Source organism: Bubalus kerabau, chromosome X, assembly GCF_029407905.1.
Source record: "Bubalus kerabau isolate K-KA32 ecotype Philippines breed swamp buffalo chromosome X, PCC_UOA_SB_1v2, whole genome shotgun sequence".
Classification (NCBI taxonomy): Eukaryota; Metazoa; Chordata; class Mammalia; order Artiodactyla; family Bovidae; genus Bubalus; species Bubalus kerabau.
Genome location: NC_073647.1, coordinates 96,622,575 through 96,639,654, shown reverse-complemented (window position 1 = coordinate 96,639,654; position 17,080 = coordinate 96,622,575).

Below are 17,080 nucleotides of genomic sequence, written 5' to 3'. Positions count from 1 at the left end.
CTAAGGATCTATTAGTCTTTGGAGAAGGCAGTGGCACCCCACTCCAGCACTCTTGCCTGGAAAATCCCATGGATGGAGGAGCTTGGTGGGCTGCAGTCCATGGGGTCACTAAGAGTCGGACACGACTGAGCAACTTCACTTTCACTTTCATGCATTGGAGAAGGAAATGGCAAGCCACTCCAGTGTTTTTGCCTGGAGAGTCCCAGGGACGGGGGAGCCTGGTGGGCTGCGGTCTATGGGGTCACACAGAGTTGGACACGACTGAAGTGACTTAGCAGCAGCAGCAGTATTAGTCCTCAGAGTTTCACATAATTTGCAAACTTTCAAGAGCTGGGTGCTTGTGCTTCATTCCATTCTTTACTAGCTGTGCGATTTGGGGCAAGCTACTTAACTTTTCTAAAGCCACAGTTTCCTTATCAGTATTGTGAAAATAATGATAGCATTTACCATATAGGGTTGATGTGAGGATTGAATGAATTAATTCATGCAAAGGGCTTACTGCCTGTCACACTGTAAACACTTGATAAATGCTATTATCATTATTGTTGAATGCTTTTTACTTAGTACTTACATTGCACCTGGCTGTGCCAGCTGCCCTGGAGGAAGTAGAGAAAAATTAGGCCAGGTTTCTGGGAGAGAAATGCAGTTACTTGCCAGAATCCTAGAGCCTCAGGGATATAATAGAGAGAAGTTCAGAGTGCTGTTGGAGCAAGGGAGAGAAGAGGAAGTAATTGAATCCAGTGAGGTGGGGTAATGGTAAGCATGGTTAGTTGAATCAAGTTGTTCATCTGACCAAAGGTCAGTCGCCTTGGTGGTGCCTTGAAAGTGGTCTGGCAGGAAATTCTGTGCAGAAAGGATTCTGAACTGGAACTAGAGAAATCAAGAAGCTGACATCAGGAGTTGAATCTGAAAACAGGAAAAGAGAAGCTAAGAGTGAATATTTAAAATTCTGCTGCAGAGGTCTCCAGAATAGCTTAGGATTCACTTCCAACCTCCATGAGGCCAGATCATCCTAAGGTTCTATCTTTTCAAGTTCCATATTTCTTTCCTTATTGTTCTGTATGTGAAATCTCCACTACTTGAGGGCTTCCCTGGTGGCTCAGACTGTAAAGAACCCACCTGCAATGCTGGAGATCCGGGTTCGATCCCTGGGGGATCCCCAGGGGATCAGGAAGATCCCCTGGAGAAAGGAATGGTTACCCACTCCAGTATTCTTGCCTGGAAAATTCCATTAACAGAGTAGCCTGGTGGGCTAAAGTCCATGGGGTTGCAAAGAGTCACATAACTGAGTGACTAAGCGCACATGCACGAGTGGATCACAGCTTTTTTTGAGTCGTTGGGTATTTTTTTCATTTTCTTTTTTTTCAACTTTTTTTCCAACTTTCAACTTTTTTTCAACATTTTTCAATTTTTTATTTCAACTTTGTAATAGCAACATCTAAGAGTTTGTAAGCCTTAAAACTCTTCTCTTGAGGATAAAATATTAAGAGCAAGGAGTAAACTTTAATTTTAGGAATCTCAGTAAAGAATTAATTTGTGACTTTCAGCTCATCTTTTAAAAAATTTTTTATTTCTATTTTTAATATAAATTTATTTATTTTAATTGGATATTAATTACTTTACAATATTGTATTGGTTTTGCCATACATGAAAGTATGATAACACATTTACAGGAGACTTGGAAAATACAAGGTTACATTTAGTTTCACTATATATTACAATTATTTTTTAAGTAGATAAATCAAGATTTTTATAGGAGTTTCAATATCAAACTCTCAAAAATTAATGGAATGAATATACAGGGAAGTAGAAGGATATAGTAGACCAGAAAATCACTGTGAACCAATTTAACATAATTAAGATTTATGCAATTTTCACACAACAGTAGGATACAAATTCTATTTACGTTCCCACAGACTGTAAACTAGGAGACACTGGAACATATCCAGGGACATAAAACAAAGTGCAAAAATTTCATGGTGTAAAGTATTTAAATCATAGTCTGTTCTCTTATCACTGTGGAATTATGTTAGAAATCAATATTAAAAGATATATGAAAATAACCCACATATTTTCAAGGGCAATATGACATTTACCAAGAGAGATCTTTGACTTAGCCATTGAGAGTCTCAATAAAATTAGAAGACTGAAAAAACACAAAGAGTAATTGCAGAGAAGAAAGCATTTAAATGAGAAATTAATATCAAAGATACTTTAAAAACTTCATGCATTTGGAAATCAAATACCCACTTTTAAATGATGGATGTATCTAAGAAGCCATAACAAGGAAAATAACAATATTTATAACAGAATGAAAATCAAAAGGGAATTTATCATAATTTGTTGCATGCAGCTGAGGCTGCTCAATGCAACTGAGCACAATGTGGAATCTTGAATAAGATATGAAAACAAATAATGAATACTAGCATAAAACTTTGTGAAATTTGAACAAAATCTGTACTTTAGTTAATAACATTATATTACATGTTAATTTCTTGGTTTTTTTTTACAACATAGTATTTCTTTATATTTTCAGAATCAAATTAGAAGTTTCAAGCCTCAAATTTTTAAAAAATCACTAAGATAATAAACTTTCTAGTCTTTTAGCAGTAATATTAGTTGCCAAAGTATTAGATGCCAATATTAGATGCCACTCAAAGTTTTGAGTGAATATAAATTTGAAATCTAGCATTCTATTCATACTAAGTCAAACAAGTGGTATCAAAATGTCATAAATATTTTAGCTAGGCAAAAATCCATAAGTTTTCTAACATATATATTATATTATGCATACTATTTATATATGTGTGTGTACAAAGGCTTTTCTACTATGCTTGATAAAGGCTTGAGAAACAACAACAATAAAGAGACAGAGAAATTGGAAAACATAAACTAAATGAAATGGGAGCACTAAATATGAAATACAAAAACTGTAACAAACTATATAAAAGTAAAAAAAAAAATCATCATATACTCTAGTTGTTTTTAAACATGGATGCTCATTAGAGACACATTTGGTACTATGGAGGGAAAAAAGCAATATCTGGGCATTTGTATTTTTCAACAGTCCAAGATAATTTTGATATATATCTGGATTGTTAAAAGTGATTACAGGTTTTTCTATTAAATGGTAGTTTTAGTGATAAGGAATTCTATTATTTTCTGTTGACCAATCATAATACAATGGTATTAAGTGAATAATAGTTACATAATCACAATAGTAAAAGATGTTTATCAGTTTTTACACTCAATAGCCAGATGAAAAATAAAAGATAATTACAATCACAAGCCATAATGGAAACTTGATTAACCAAACAATATAAAATAATTTCATAAAGTTTGGGGGTTAAGTAGAGTGTTGTAAGTGGAAGTGCATACATGAACATGTTTTTTTTATCTGCCCAGCCAGTCTATGTCTTCTGGTTGATGCACTTAATCCATTTACATTTAAGGTAATTATAAATATGTATGATCCTATTACCATTTTCTTAATTGTTTTGGGTTTATTTTCTGTAGGGCTTTTCCTTCTCTTGTGTTTCCTGCCTAGAGAAGGTCCTTTAGCATTTGTTGTGAAGCTGGTTTGGTGGTGCTGAATTCTCTTAACTTTTGCTTGTCTTTGAAGCTTTTGATTTCTCCATCAAATTTGAATGAGAGTCCTGCTGGGTAGAGTATTCCTGGTTGTAGGTTCTTCCCTTTCATTGCTTTAAATATATGGTGCCATTTCCTTCTGGCTTGTAGAGTTTCTGTTGAGAAATCAGCTGATAACTTTATAAGAGTTCCCTTGTATGTTATTTGCTGCTTTTCTATTGCTGCTTTTCATATTTTGTATTTGTCTTTGGTTTTTGTCAGTGTGATTACTATGTGTCTCAGTGTGTTCCTCCTTGGGTTTATCCTGCCTGGGACTCTCTGCACTTCCTGGACTTGGTTGACCATTTCCTTTCCCATGTTAGGGAAATTTTCAGCTATTTCTCTTCAGATATTTTCTCGAGTCCTTTCTCTCTCTCCTCTCTCTCTGCTGCTGCTGCTGCTAAGTCATTTCAGTTGTGTCCAACTCTGTGTGACCCCATAGAAGGCAGCCCACCAGGCTTCTCTATCCCTAGGATTCTCCAGGCAAGAATACTGGATTGGGTTGCCATTTCCTCCTCGAATGCATGCATCCATGCTAGCTCCTCTGTCCACGAAATTCTCTAGGCAAGAATACTGGAGTGGGTAGCCATTTCCTTCTCCACTCCTTTCTCTCTCTGGACCCCTATAATGTGAATGTTGGTGGGTTTAATGTTGTCCCAGAGGTCTCTTAGCCGGTCTTCATTTTTTTTCCCATTCTTTTTTCTATAGTCTAGTCTGTGACAGTGATTTCCTCCTTTTGGTCTTCTAGGTCAATTATCTGTTCTTCTGCCTCAGTTGTTCTGCTATTAATTCCTTCTAGTGTATTGTTCATCTCTGTTTGTTTGTTCTTCACTTCTTCTAGGTCTTTGGTAAAGATTTCCTGAATCTTCTCTCTTCTTTTTCAGAAATTCTGGATTATCTTCACTATCATTCTTCCAAATTCTTTTTTTCTGGGAAGTTGCCTATCTCCACTTCATTTAGTTGTCTTTCTGGGGTTTTATCTTGTCACTTCATTTGGGACAAAACTCTCTGCTTTTTCATTCTAATTAACTTTCTGTGACATGGTTTTCATTCTGGCAACTGCGTGATTATGGTTCTTGCTTCTTTTATCTGCCCTCTGGTGGATGAGGCTAAGAGGCTTGTGTAAGCTTCCTGATGGGAGGTACCGGAAGAAAAAACTGAATCTTGCTCTGGTGGGCAGAGTCATGCTCAGTAAAACTTTAACCCAATTACCTGCTGATGGGTGGGGTTGGTCTTCTTCCCTGTTAGTTATTTGGCCTGAGGTGACCCAGCCCTGGGGTCTACAGGATCTATGGTAGGGTTAATGGTGACCTCCAAGAGGGCTTACTCCAAGGGGCACCTTCCAAGACGCTGCTGCCAGTGCCCCCGTCCCTGTGGCGAGCCACTGCTGACCCACACTTCCACAGGAGACCCTCCAACACTAGCAGGTAGGTCTGGTTCAGTCTCCTGTGGGGTTACTGCTCCTGTCTCCTGGGTCTTGATGCACACTAGATTTTGTTTTTACCCTCCAAGAGTAGATTCTTTGTTTCCCCCAGTGCTACAGAAGTCCTGCAATCAAATACTGCTGGCCTTCAAGGTCAGATTCCCTGAGGATTCCTAATCCCTTTGCTGGATTCCCAGGCTCGGAAGCTTGGTGTGGGGCTCAGAACTTTCACAAGAGTGGGAGAACTTCTTCGGTATTATTGTTCTTCAGTTTGCAGATTGCTTACCCAGCAGGTATGGGATTTGAATTTATTGTGATTGCACCCTTCTAGCATCTTGTTGCAGCTACTTTTTTGTCTTTGGACACAGGGTATCTTTTTTGGTGGGTTCCAGTGTCCTCCTCTCCCAACAACACAAGAGAACACTCTACACATGGACATCACCAGATGGTCAACACTGAAATGAAACTGATTATATTCTTTGCAGCCAAAGATGGAGAAGCTTTATACAGTCAGCAAAAACAAGACCAGGAGCTGACTGTGGCTCAGATCATGAACTCCTTATTGCCAGGTTCAGACTTAAACTGAAGAAAGTAGGGAAAACCACTAGACCATTCAGGTATGACCTAAATCAAATTCCTTATGATTATACAGTGGAAGTGAGAAATAGATTTAAGGGACTATATCTGATAGATAGAGTGCCTGATGAACTATGTACTGACGTTCATGACATTGTACAGGAAGACAGGGATCAAGACCATCCCCATGGAAAAGAAATGCAAAAAAGAAAAATGGCTGTCTGGGGAGGCCTTACAAATAGCTGTGAAAAGAAGACAAGCAAAAAGCAAAGGAGAAAAGGAAAGATATAAGCATCTGAATGCAGAGTTCCAAAGAATAGCACGGAGAGATAAGAAAGCCTTCTTCAGCAATCAATGCAAAGAAATAGAGGAAAACAACAGAATGGAAAAGACTAGAGATCTTTTCAAAAAAATTAGAGATACCAAGGGAATATTTCATGCAAAGATGGGCTCGATAAAGGACAGAAATGACACGGACCTAACAGAGGCAGAAGATATTAAGAAGAGGTGGCAAAAATACACAGAAGAACTGTACAAAAAAGATCTTCACGACCAAGATAATCATGATGGTGTGATCACTGACCTAGAGCCAGACATCCTGGAATGGGAAGTCAAGTGGCCTTAGAAAGCATCACTATGAACAAAGCTAGTGGAGGTGATAGAATTCTGGTTGAGCTCTTTCAAATCCTGAAAGATGATGCTGTGAAAGTGCTGTGCTCAATATGCCAGCAAATTTGGAAAACTCAGCAGTGGCCACAGGACTGGAAAAGGTCAGTTTTCATTCCAATCCCAAAGAAAGGCAATGCCAAAGAATGCTCAAACTACCGCACAATTGCACTCATCTCACACACTAGTAAAGTAATGCTCAAAATTCTCCAAGTCAGACTTCAACAATACGTGAACTGTGAACTTCCTGATGTTGAAGCTGGTTTTAGAAAAGGCAGAGGAACCAGAGATCAAATTGCCAACGTCCGCTGGATCATGGAAAAAGCAAGAGAGTTCCAGGAAAACATCTATTTCTGCTTTATTGACTATGCCAAAGCCTTTGACTGTGTGGATCACAATAAACTGTGGAAAATTCTGAAAGAGATGGGAATACCAGACCACCTGACCTGCCTCTTGAGAAACCTATATGCAGTTCAAGAAGCAACAGTTAGAACTGGACATGGAACAACAGACTGGTTCCAAATAGGAAAAGGAGTACATCAAGGCTGTATATTGTCACCCTGCTTACTTAACTTATATGCAGAATACATCATGAGAAACGTTGGGCTGGAAGAAGCACAAGCTGGAATCAAGATTGCCGAAAGAAATATCAATAACCTCAGATATGCAGATGACACCACCCTTATGGCAGAAAGTGAAGAGGAACTAAAAAGCCTCTTGATGAGAGTGAAAGAGGAGAGTGAAAAAGTTGGCTTAAAGCTCAACACTCAGAAAACGAAAATCATGGCATCTGGCCCCATCACTTCATGGGAAATAGATGGGGAAACAGTGGAAACAGTGTCAGACTTTATTTTGGGGGGCTCCAAAATCACTGCAGATGATGACTGCAGCCATGAAATTAAAAGACACTTACTCCTTGGAAGAAAAGTTATGACCAACCTGGATAGCATATTGAAAAGCAGAGACATTACTTTGCCAACAAAGGTCCATCTAGTCAAGGCTATGGTTTTTCCAGTGGTTGTGTATGGATGTGAGATTTGGATTGTGAAGAAAGCTGAGCGCTGAAGAATTGATGCTTTTGAAGTGTGGTGTTGGAGAAGACTCTTGAGAGTCCCTTGGACTGCAAGGAGATCCAACCTGTCCATTCTAAAGGAGATCAGCCCTGAGTGTTCTTTGGAAGGAATGATGCTAAAGCTGAAACTCCAGTACTTTGGCCACCTCATGCGAAGAGTTGACTCATTGGAAAAGACTCTGACGCTGAGAGGGATTGTGAGCAGGAGGAGAAGGGGATGACAGAGGATGAGATGGCTGGATGGCATCACTGACTTGATGGACGTGAGTCTGAGTGAACTCTGGGAGATAGTGATGGACAGGGAGGCCTGGTGTGCTGCAATTCATGGGGTCGCAAAGAGTCGGACACGAGTGAGCAACTGAACTGAACTGAACTGAGTGTCATCCTGTCAATGGTTGTTCAACAGCTAGTTGCAATTTTGGTGCTCTTACAGGAGGAAATCACAGCTTCTTCTCTAAAAAAATATTCTAAGTGTTGATTCCTTTAAAAAGAACAACTTTATTGAGATATAATTCACACACAATTTATCCATTTAAAGCATAAAATTCACTGGTTTTTAGTATATGTGTAACCACTATCGCAGTCAACTTTTGAGCATTTCTTCACCTCAAAAAGATATCCTATACATGTAGCAGGCATTCCCCTTCCCCGCTGCCTCCAACTCTTGGAAACCACTAATCAACTTTCTGTGTCTGTGGATTTGCCTACTGTGGACCTTTCATATAATTGGGATCATACTATACATGGCTTTGTATGACTGGCTTCTTTCACTTAATGTGATATTTTCAAGATGTATCCATGTTGTAGCATGTATTAGCACTTCATTTCCTTTTATTGTGGAATAAATTTTCACTGAACAGATATAGAACATTTAATTTATCTGTTCATCAGTTGGTAGATATTTGGGTTGTTTATACCTTTTGGCTGTTTTGATTAATGCTGCTGTGAGCATTCATGAACAAGTTTTTGTGTGTGCTCCTGCTGCTAAGTCGCTTCAGTCATGTCTGACTCTGTGCAACCCCATAGACGGCAGCCCACCAGGTTCCCCTGTCCCTGGGATTCTCCAGGCAAGAATACTGGAGTGGGTTGCCATTTCCTTCTCCAATGCATGAAAGTGAAAAGTGAAAGTGAAGTTGCTCAGTCATGTCTGACTCTTAGCGACCCCATGGACTTCAGCCTACCAAGCTCCTCCGTCCATGGAATTTTCTAAGCAAGAATACTAGAGTGGGTTCCCATTGCCTTCTCCGAGTTTTTGTGTGTATATATGTTTTAATTTCTTTTGGGTATATGCCTAGGATTGGAATTGCTGGGTCATATGATGTGTGTGTGTGTTAGTCATGCCTGACTCTTTATAGCTCTATGTTTAACCATGTGAGGAACTGTCAAACTCTTTTCAAAGTGGCTACACCATTTACATTGCCTCCAGTAGTGTATAAGAGTTCTGATTTCTCCACATACTTGGCAACACTTGTTATTATATAGCTTTTTGTTTATAGTGATCCTACTAGATGTGAAGTGGACATTTCATTGGTTTTGATATGCATTCCCCTGAGAACCTTTTCATGTACTTATTTGTCAGGGAACGTTTAATTTTAAGGAATCTTACATGTTGTTTTCTGTTTTTCAAGGGCCTTTTGTTTTTTATCAGTTCCTGGAAAACAGGAACGAGCAGAGTTGTACCTAGTTCTCAGGACTGAGGTCATGAGATGGAACGCATACATGGATTTTTTTCAGTAATCTGTTCAGTTCAGTTCAGTTGCTCAGTCATGTCCGACTCTTTGCGACCCCATGAATTGCAGCATGCCAGGCCTCCTTGTCCATCACCAACTCCCGGAGTTCACTCAGACTCACGTCCATCGAGTCAGTGATGCCATCCAGCCATCTCATCCTCTGTCATCCCCTTTTCCTCCTGCCCCCAATCCCTCCCAGCATCAGAGTCTTTTCCAATGAGTCAACTCTTTGCATGAGGTGGCCAAAGTACTGGAGTTTTCTTTTACTTTTTTATAAAACTACTTAGTCATGTTCTTATTTCCAATACACGGATTGTCTTCTGGCCCTGTGATGATTGTTATTCTCCTAGTTACTGTTGTTATGGCCCTATGACTATTATTATTCCCTTAGTTACTGTTGTTATGCGTCTGGTTTTGGTGTTTTTTACTCAACTTTATTTTTCTGCCTAAAGCTTCCATGTATAACAATATATAAGCACACACCACCATGATTAAAGTACCCTTGTTCCATTAGAGACTTGGGTCCCACATGTCCTTCTTTTCTTCACCTTCTTTTTGTCAACTCCTGTCCCCAGGTTCCAGTCTGTCAAAAAGACCATAACAAGTGGTGCCTGAACAGAAGGAGTGTAAACCTTATACATACTCTGAAAATTACAAAATTTTGTTGGAAGAGATTTAAAGATCCTTTTATTAGTTATTCTTAAATATTTTATTCTTTTTGCTGCTATTATAAATGCAATTGTTTTCTTAATTTCGTTTTTAGATTGTTCATTGCAAGTATATAGAAATACCATTTATCTTTGTATATCCATCTTATATTTTGCAACCTTACTGAATTTGTTTATTAATTCTAACAGGTATTTAGCGGGTTTATTAGGATGATCTATGTATAAGATCTTGTCATCTGTGAATAAAAATGGGTTTATTCTTCTTTCCATTTTGGATGCCTTTTATTGCTTTTTTGGTGCCCAGTTACCCAGGCTGGAACCTTTAGTACAATGCTGAACACAGGTGGTAAGAACAGATATCTTTGTCTTGTAACTGATCTTATGGATGTTAGATGTGAGTATATCTTGCTGTTGTTTAGTTGCTAAGTTGTGTTCAACTCTTTTGTGACCCCCTGGCCTGTAGCCCGCCAAGTTCCTCTGTCCATGGGATTTTCCAGGCAAGAATACTGGAGTGGGTTGCCATTTCCTTTTCCAAGGGATCTTTTCAACAGGGGGATTGAATCCATGTCTCCTGCATTGGTAGGTGGGTATATCTTATATGTCTTCTATATAGTTAAGTAAATTATTTTGTATTCCTAATTCATTGAGTGTTTTTGTCATGAAAGGGTGTTATATTTTATCAAATGGTTTTTTCTGTACCCATTGAAATGACTTTGATTTTCATTTTCTATTCTATTGATATGGTGTATTAATTGTTTTTCAGATTTTAAACCATCCTTGCTTTTCTGTGATAAATCACACTTGGCCATGGAGTATAAATCATTTTATGTTGCTGAATTTGATTTGTTAGTATTTTCTTTTATGGCTTAAGCTATGATCTGTCCTGGAGAAAGTTCCATATGCTTTTGGGAAGAATGTATATTCTGTTGTTGGATGGCATGCTCTATACATGTCTGTTTTCTAATATCTTGTTGAGGATTTTTGCATCTTTATTTCTATGAGATGCTGGTCTTTAGGTTTCTTTTCCTGAGATATCTTTGTCTTATTTTAGTATCAGGGTAATACTGGCCTCAAAAAATGAGTTGGGAAATTGGGAAATATTGCTTCCTCTTCTATTTTTTGGAAGAGTGTCTGAAGAAGTAGTATTAGTTCTGTTTTGAATTTTTGTGTGATTCACCAATGGATCCATCTGTGCTGATACTTTCTTGTAGCTTTTTAAAAAATACCAATTCAATTCATATTATAGATACATTCTTACTATCTATTTCTTATTTAATCAGTTTTGGTGGTCTGTATCTTTCTAGGAATTTTTCCATTTCATCTGAATTATCTAATTTATTGACACAATCATTCATAGTATTCCTTTTTGTACTTTTGTAATATCTGTATTAATGTCCTGTCTTTTAGTTTCTGATTTAGTAATTTGAGTCATCTATGTTTTTTTTTCTTTGTGAATATAACTATAAATTTGCCAATTTTGTTAATCATTTCAAAGATTCAGCTTTTGGTTTCATTGATTTCCTGTAGTTTCTACTCTATTTGATTAATTTGCACTTCATTGCTTCTTTCCTTCTGGTTGTTTTACATTTAGTTTGGTTTTTTCCCCCAGAGCTTTAAGGTGGATATTAGGTTGTTGATTTGGAATATTTCCTCTTTCATAATGTAAGTATTTATAGCTATAAATTTCCCTAAAAACACTGCTTTAGCCACTTCTTAACTTTTGCAATGTTTTGTCTTCATCTTCAGTATTTTCTAATTTTTCCTTTGATTTTTTTTTCTTTCACCAAGTGGTTATTTAGGAGTTTTTTTTTTTTTTTTTTTTTTAATTTCCACATATTGGTGAGTTCCCAAAATATCTTTCCATTTTGATTTCTTAATTCAATGCATTGTGGTGAGTGAAAATAATTTCTGTGATTTCTATTCTTTAAAATGTGCTGAGGTTTATTCTATGGCCTACTAAATAGTCTATCACAGAAACTGTTCCAGGTGCACTTGAGAAGAATATATATTTTCATAAAAAATCATGGAAGCTTGTAAATGGTAGAATGACATACTGAAAGTGTTGACAGAAAAAAAAAGTCACCTAAGAATTTTATACTCAACAAAACTATTCAAAAATGAAGGAGAAATTAAGACATTCCCAGATAAACAAATGCTGAGGAAGTTTGTCACTGATAGACCTGTATTATGAGAAATGCTAATGGTAGTAATTCAGGCTGAAATAAAAGAACATTAGATAGTAAGTCAAAGCCATATAAAGTACTAAGAACAAAGCTGAGTAGGTAAATATAAAAGCCAGTGTTATTGATTTCTGCTTCATAAATCCTTTTTTTCATATACAATTTAAAAGAAAAACACATAAAATAATCATTACAAATCTGTTAATAGGTATACAGTGTATAAACATGTTATTTGTGAAAATAACATTATAAGGAAGATGGGCTGGATCTGCATAACAGCAATGTTTTTGTACACTAATAAAGCTAAGCTGGTATTACTTCAAACTAGTTGGTACAAATTTAACGTGTTAATTTATTTATTCTTTAGTCAGTTTTGGTAGTTTGAGTGTATCTAAAAATTCATCTATTTCATCTAAGTTATCTAATTTGTTGGCATACAATGTTTCATAGTATTTTTCTGTAAGTTTTTTTTTCTGTAAGGTATAACAGCAATGCCCCCACTTTCACTTATGATTTTAGAAATCTATGTCTTCCTCTCCTTCTTTCTCTCTCCCTCTCTTTCTTTGGTAAGTATAGATAAATGTTGGTCAGTTTTAATGATCTTTAAAAAGAAACAGCTTTTGGCTTTATTGACTGTCTCTATTATGTTTTTGTTTTCTATTTTATTTTCCTCAGTTCTAATCTTTGTTATTTATTCCTTTCTGATAGTTTTTGTTTAATTTGCTTTTCTGTTTTTACTTCCTTAAGGTATGACAATAAGTTGTTTATTTACAGCTATAAAATTCCATCTGAGCATGGCTTTCATTTCATCTTATAAGTTTTGGTATATTGTGTTTTCATTTTAATTTGTATCAGAGTACTTTATTGTCAGGTAACATTTAACAGGAGGATTCCTGCATGCTGTTTTCTATTTCTCAAGGATTCTCTGTTCCTTATCAGTTCCTATTTCGAGAATGAGTAAAGCTGCATGCAGTTCTCAGGACTGAGATCATAGGATGAGACATGCAATGACTCTTTTCAGTGTCAGCGACCTTGTATGTATTAGATTATCCATATTGTGGCTATTGATAAAACTTCATCCTGCGTAATAGCTGAGTAATCATCTTACTAAAGATATATAAGCCTACATTTCTGCTAATAAAGCACCCTTGCTCCATCAGAGCTTGGGTCCCCATGTCTTTCTTTCTCTCTCTCCCTCTCTCTCTTTCTCCTCTTTCACTTTCTTATTGTCAACTCTGGACCACCAGGTTCCGGTCCATTAAAGGACCCCAACACTTTATGATTTCCTTTCTGATTTTTTCTCTTTCACTCATTGGCTATTTATGTATGGCTTTATTTCCACATATTTGGAATTTTCCAGTTCTCCTAATCTTATTGATTTCTAGTTTCATTTCTTTGTGTTCAGAGCTTATCTTTTGTATGGTTTCAAACTTTTTTGTACTTATTAAGACCTGATTTGTGGCCTAACATATGTTCTATTATGGAGAATGTCCCATATGGAATTGGAAAAAAAATGTGCATTCTGCTGTTGTTGAATTCTATGGAGAATTCTGCATATGTCTGTTAAGTCTGGTTGGTTTATAGTGTTATTTAAATTCTCTATCTTCTTAATGATCTTCTATCTAATTTTTCTCTCCATTATTAAGAGTAAGATATTGAAATCTCCAACTATTAGTATAGAATTGTTTATTCCTCCCTTTGATTCTGTTAATTTTTGCTTCGTATCTATGGGAATCTGTGGTTGGGTGCATGTTTTCATAATTGTCATATCTTATTGAAAATGTGACTAGAGCAGTAACAAGTAATGGCATTGTATCAGTAATCAAAAAATTTCCATGCAAGAAAATGTCAGGATCAATTCTGCCCAACATCTAAAAATAAGTTAACACCAATTCTCAAAATCTTCCCAAAGAAGATGAGAGAATACTTTGTAAGTCATTCTGTGAGGTCACCATTACCCTGATACTAAAGGTAGACCAATATATCACATTAAAAGAAAGCCATAGATCAATATTATTTATGGATATATATCCCAAATTTCTCAACACGGTACCAGCAAATGGAAATCAGCAGTATATTAGAAGTATCATACACCAAGAATGAGTGATTTATGCCAAGTGTGCAAGGATGTTTCACCATATAAAAAGCAATCAATATGATAAATTATATTAATGGAAGAAAGGAAAAAAATCCACACGGTTATCTCAATTGATGCTGAGAAAGAATTTGACAAAATCCAGCACTCTTTCATGATAAAAAAAAAAAACCTTAACATACATACTCAGAATATCTATATATCAGGTATATATAGAATTTCCATCCAAAAGCAGCAACTACACATCATTGCAAGTTCACACAGAACATTCTTCAAGATTTTGTCATATGTTAAGCCAAAAAACAAGTCTCAGTAAATTAAAGAAGGTTAAAATCATGTCAAGCATCTATTCTGACCAGAAGACTTAAGGCTAGAAATCAACTACAAGAAAAAAGTGTATAAAACATAAAAACATGGAGACTAAAAAATACAATGCTAAACAATCAATGAATCACTGAAAAAATCAAAAAGAAATTAAACAATACCTGGAGACAAAGGAAAACAAAAATACAACAATTAAAAAATTAAAAAATCTATGGGACACAGCAGAAGTAGTTCCAAGAGAAAAGTTTTTAGCAATACAAGCCTATGTCAGTAGTCAAGAGAAATCGCAAATCAACAACCTAACTTTATACTTAAAGAAAATAAATAAATCAAAATATGCATAGAAACGAATGAAAATGAAAACATGACACCCCAAAACCTATGGGATTCAGTAAAAGCAGTACTAAAGGGAAGGTTCAGAGCAATACAAGCTTACCTCAAGAAACAAGAGAAAAATCAAATAAATAACCCAACTTTAGACCTAAACCAACTAGAAAAGAAGAAATTAAGAACCCCAGGGTTAGTAGAAGGAATGAAATCATATAAAGTAGGGCAAAAATAAATGAAAAAGAAACAAAGGAGACCATAGTAAAAATCAACAAAACTAAAAGCTGGTTCTTTGAGAAGATAAATAAAATAGACAAACTATTAGCCAGACTCATCAAGAAAAAAAGGGTTAAGAATCAAATCAACAAAATTAGAAATGAAAATGGAGAAGTCACAACAGATAACACAGAAATACAAAGGATCATAAGAGACTACTGTCAGCAACTATATGACAATAAAATGGACAAATTCTTAGAAAAGTATAACCTTCCAAAACTGAACCAGGAAGAAATAGAAAGTCTTAACAGACACATCATGAGCATGGAAATCAAAACTGTAATCAAAAATTTCCAACAAACAAAAGCCCAGGGCCAGATGGCTTCACAGGTGAGTTCTACCAAAAATTTAGAGAAGAGCTAACACCTATCCTACTCAAACTCTTTCAGAAAATTGCAGAGCAAGGTAAACTGCCAAATTCATTCTATGAGGCTACCATCACCCTGATACCAAAACCAGACAAAGATGCCACAAAAAGAAAACTACAGGCCAATATCACTGATGAACATTAATGCAAAAATCCTCAACAAAATTCTAGCAAATAGAATTCGACAGCATATTAAAAAGATCATACATCATGACTAAGTGGGCTTTATCCCAAGGATGCGAGGATTCTTCAATATTTACAAATCAATCAATGTGATACACCACATTAACAAAATGAAAGATAAAAAACATATGATTATCTCAATAGATGCAGAGAAAGTCTTTGACAAAATTCAACATCCATTTATGATAAAAACCCTCCACAAAGCAGGCATAGAAGGAACATACCTCACCATAATAAAAGCCATATATGACAAACCTACAGCAAACATTGTCCTCAATGGTGAAAAATTGAAAGCATTTCCCCTAAAGTCAGGAACAAGACAAGGATGCCCACTCTCACCACTACTATTCAACATAGTTTTGGAAGTTTTAGCCACAGCAATAAGAGAAGAAAAAGAAATAGAAGGAATCCAGATGGGAAAAGAAGAAGTAACACTCTCACTGTTTGCAGATGACATGATCCTCTACATAGAAAACCCTAAAGACACCAGAAGAAAATTACTAGAGCTAATCGATGAATATATTAAAGTTGCAGGATATAAAATTAACACAGAGAAATTCCTTGCATTCCTATACACTAACAATGAGAAAACAGAAAGAGAAATTAAGGAAACAATTCCATTCACCATTGCAACGAAAAGAATAAAATACTTAGGAATAAATCTACCTAAAGACACAAAAGACCTATTATAGAAAACTATAAAACATTGGTGAAAGAAATCAAAGAGGACACAAATAGATGGAGAAATATACCATGTTCATGGATCGGAAGAATCAACATAGTGAAAATGAGTATACTACCCAAAGCAATCTATAGATTCAATGCAATCCCTATCAAGCTACCAACAGTATTTTTCAGAGAACTAGAACAAATAATTTCACAATTTGTATGGAAATACAAAAAACCTCAACTATCTAAAGCAATCTTGAAAAAGAAGAATGGAACTGGAGGAATCAACCTGCCTGACTTCAGATTATACTACAAAGCTACAGTCATGAAGACAGTATGGTACTGGCACAAAGACAGAAATATAGATCCATGGAACAAAATAGAAAGCCTAGAGATAAATCCATGCACCTATGGACACCTTATCTTTGACAAAGTAGGCAAGAATATACAATGGAGAAAAGACAATCTCTTTTAACAAGTGGTGCTGGGAAAACTGGTCAACCATTTGTAAAAGAGTGAAACTAGAATGCTTTGTAACACCATACACAAAAATAAACTCAAAATGGATTAAAGATCTAAATGTAAGACAAGAAACTATAAAACTCCTAGAGGAAAACAGGCAAAACACTCTCTGACATAAATCACAGCAGGATCCGCTATGACCCACCTCCCAGCGTAATGGAAATAAGAGCAAAAATAAACAAATGGGACCTAATTAAACTTAAAAGCTTTTGCACAACGAAGGAAACTATAAGCAAGGTGAAAAGACAGCCTTCAGAATGGGAGAAAAATAATAACAAATGAAGCAACTGACAAAGAATGAATCTCAAAAATATAAAAGCAGCTCACGCAACTCAATACTAGAAAAATAAATGACCCAATCAAAAAATGGGCCAA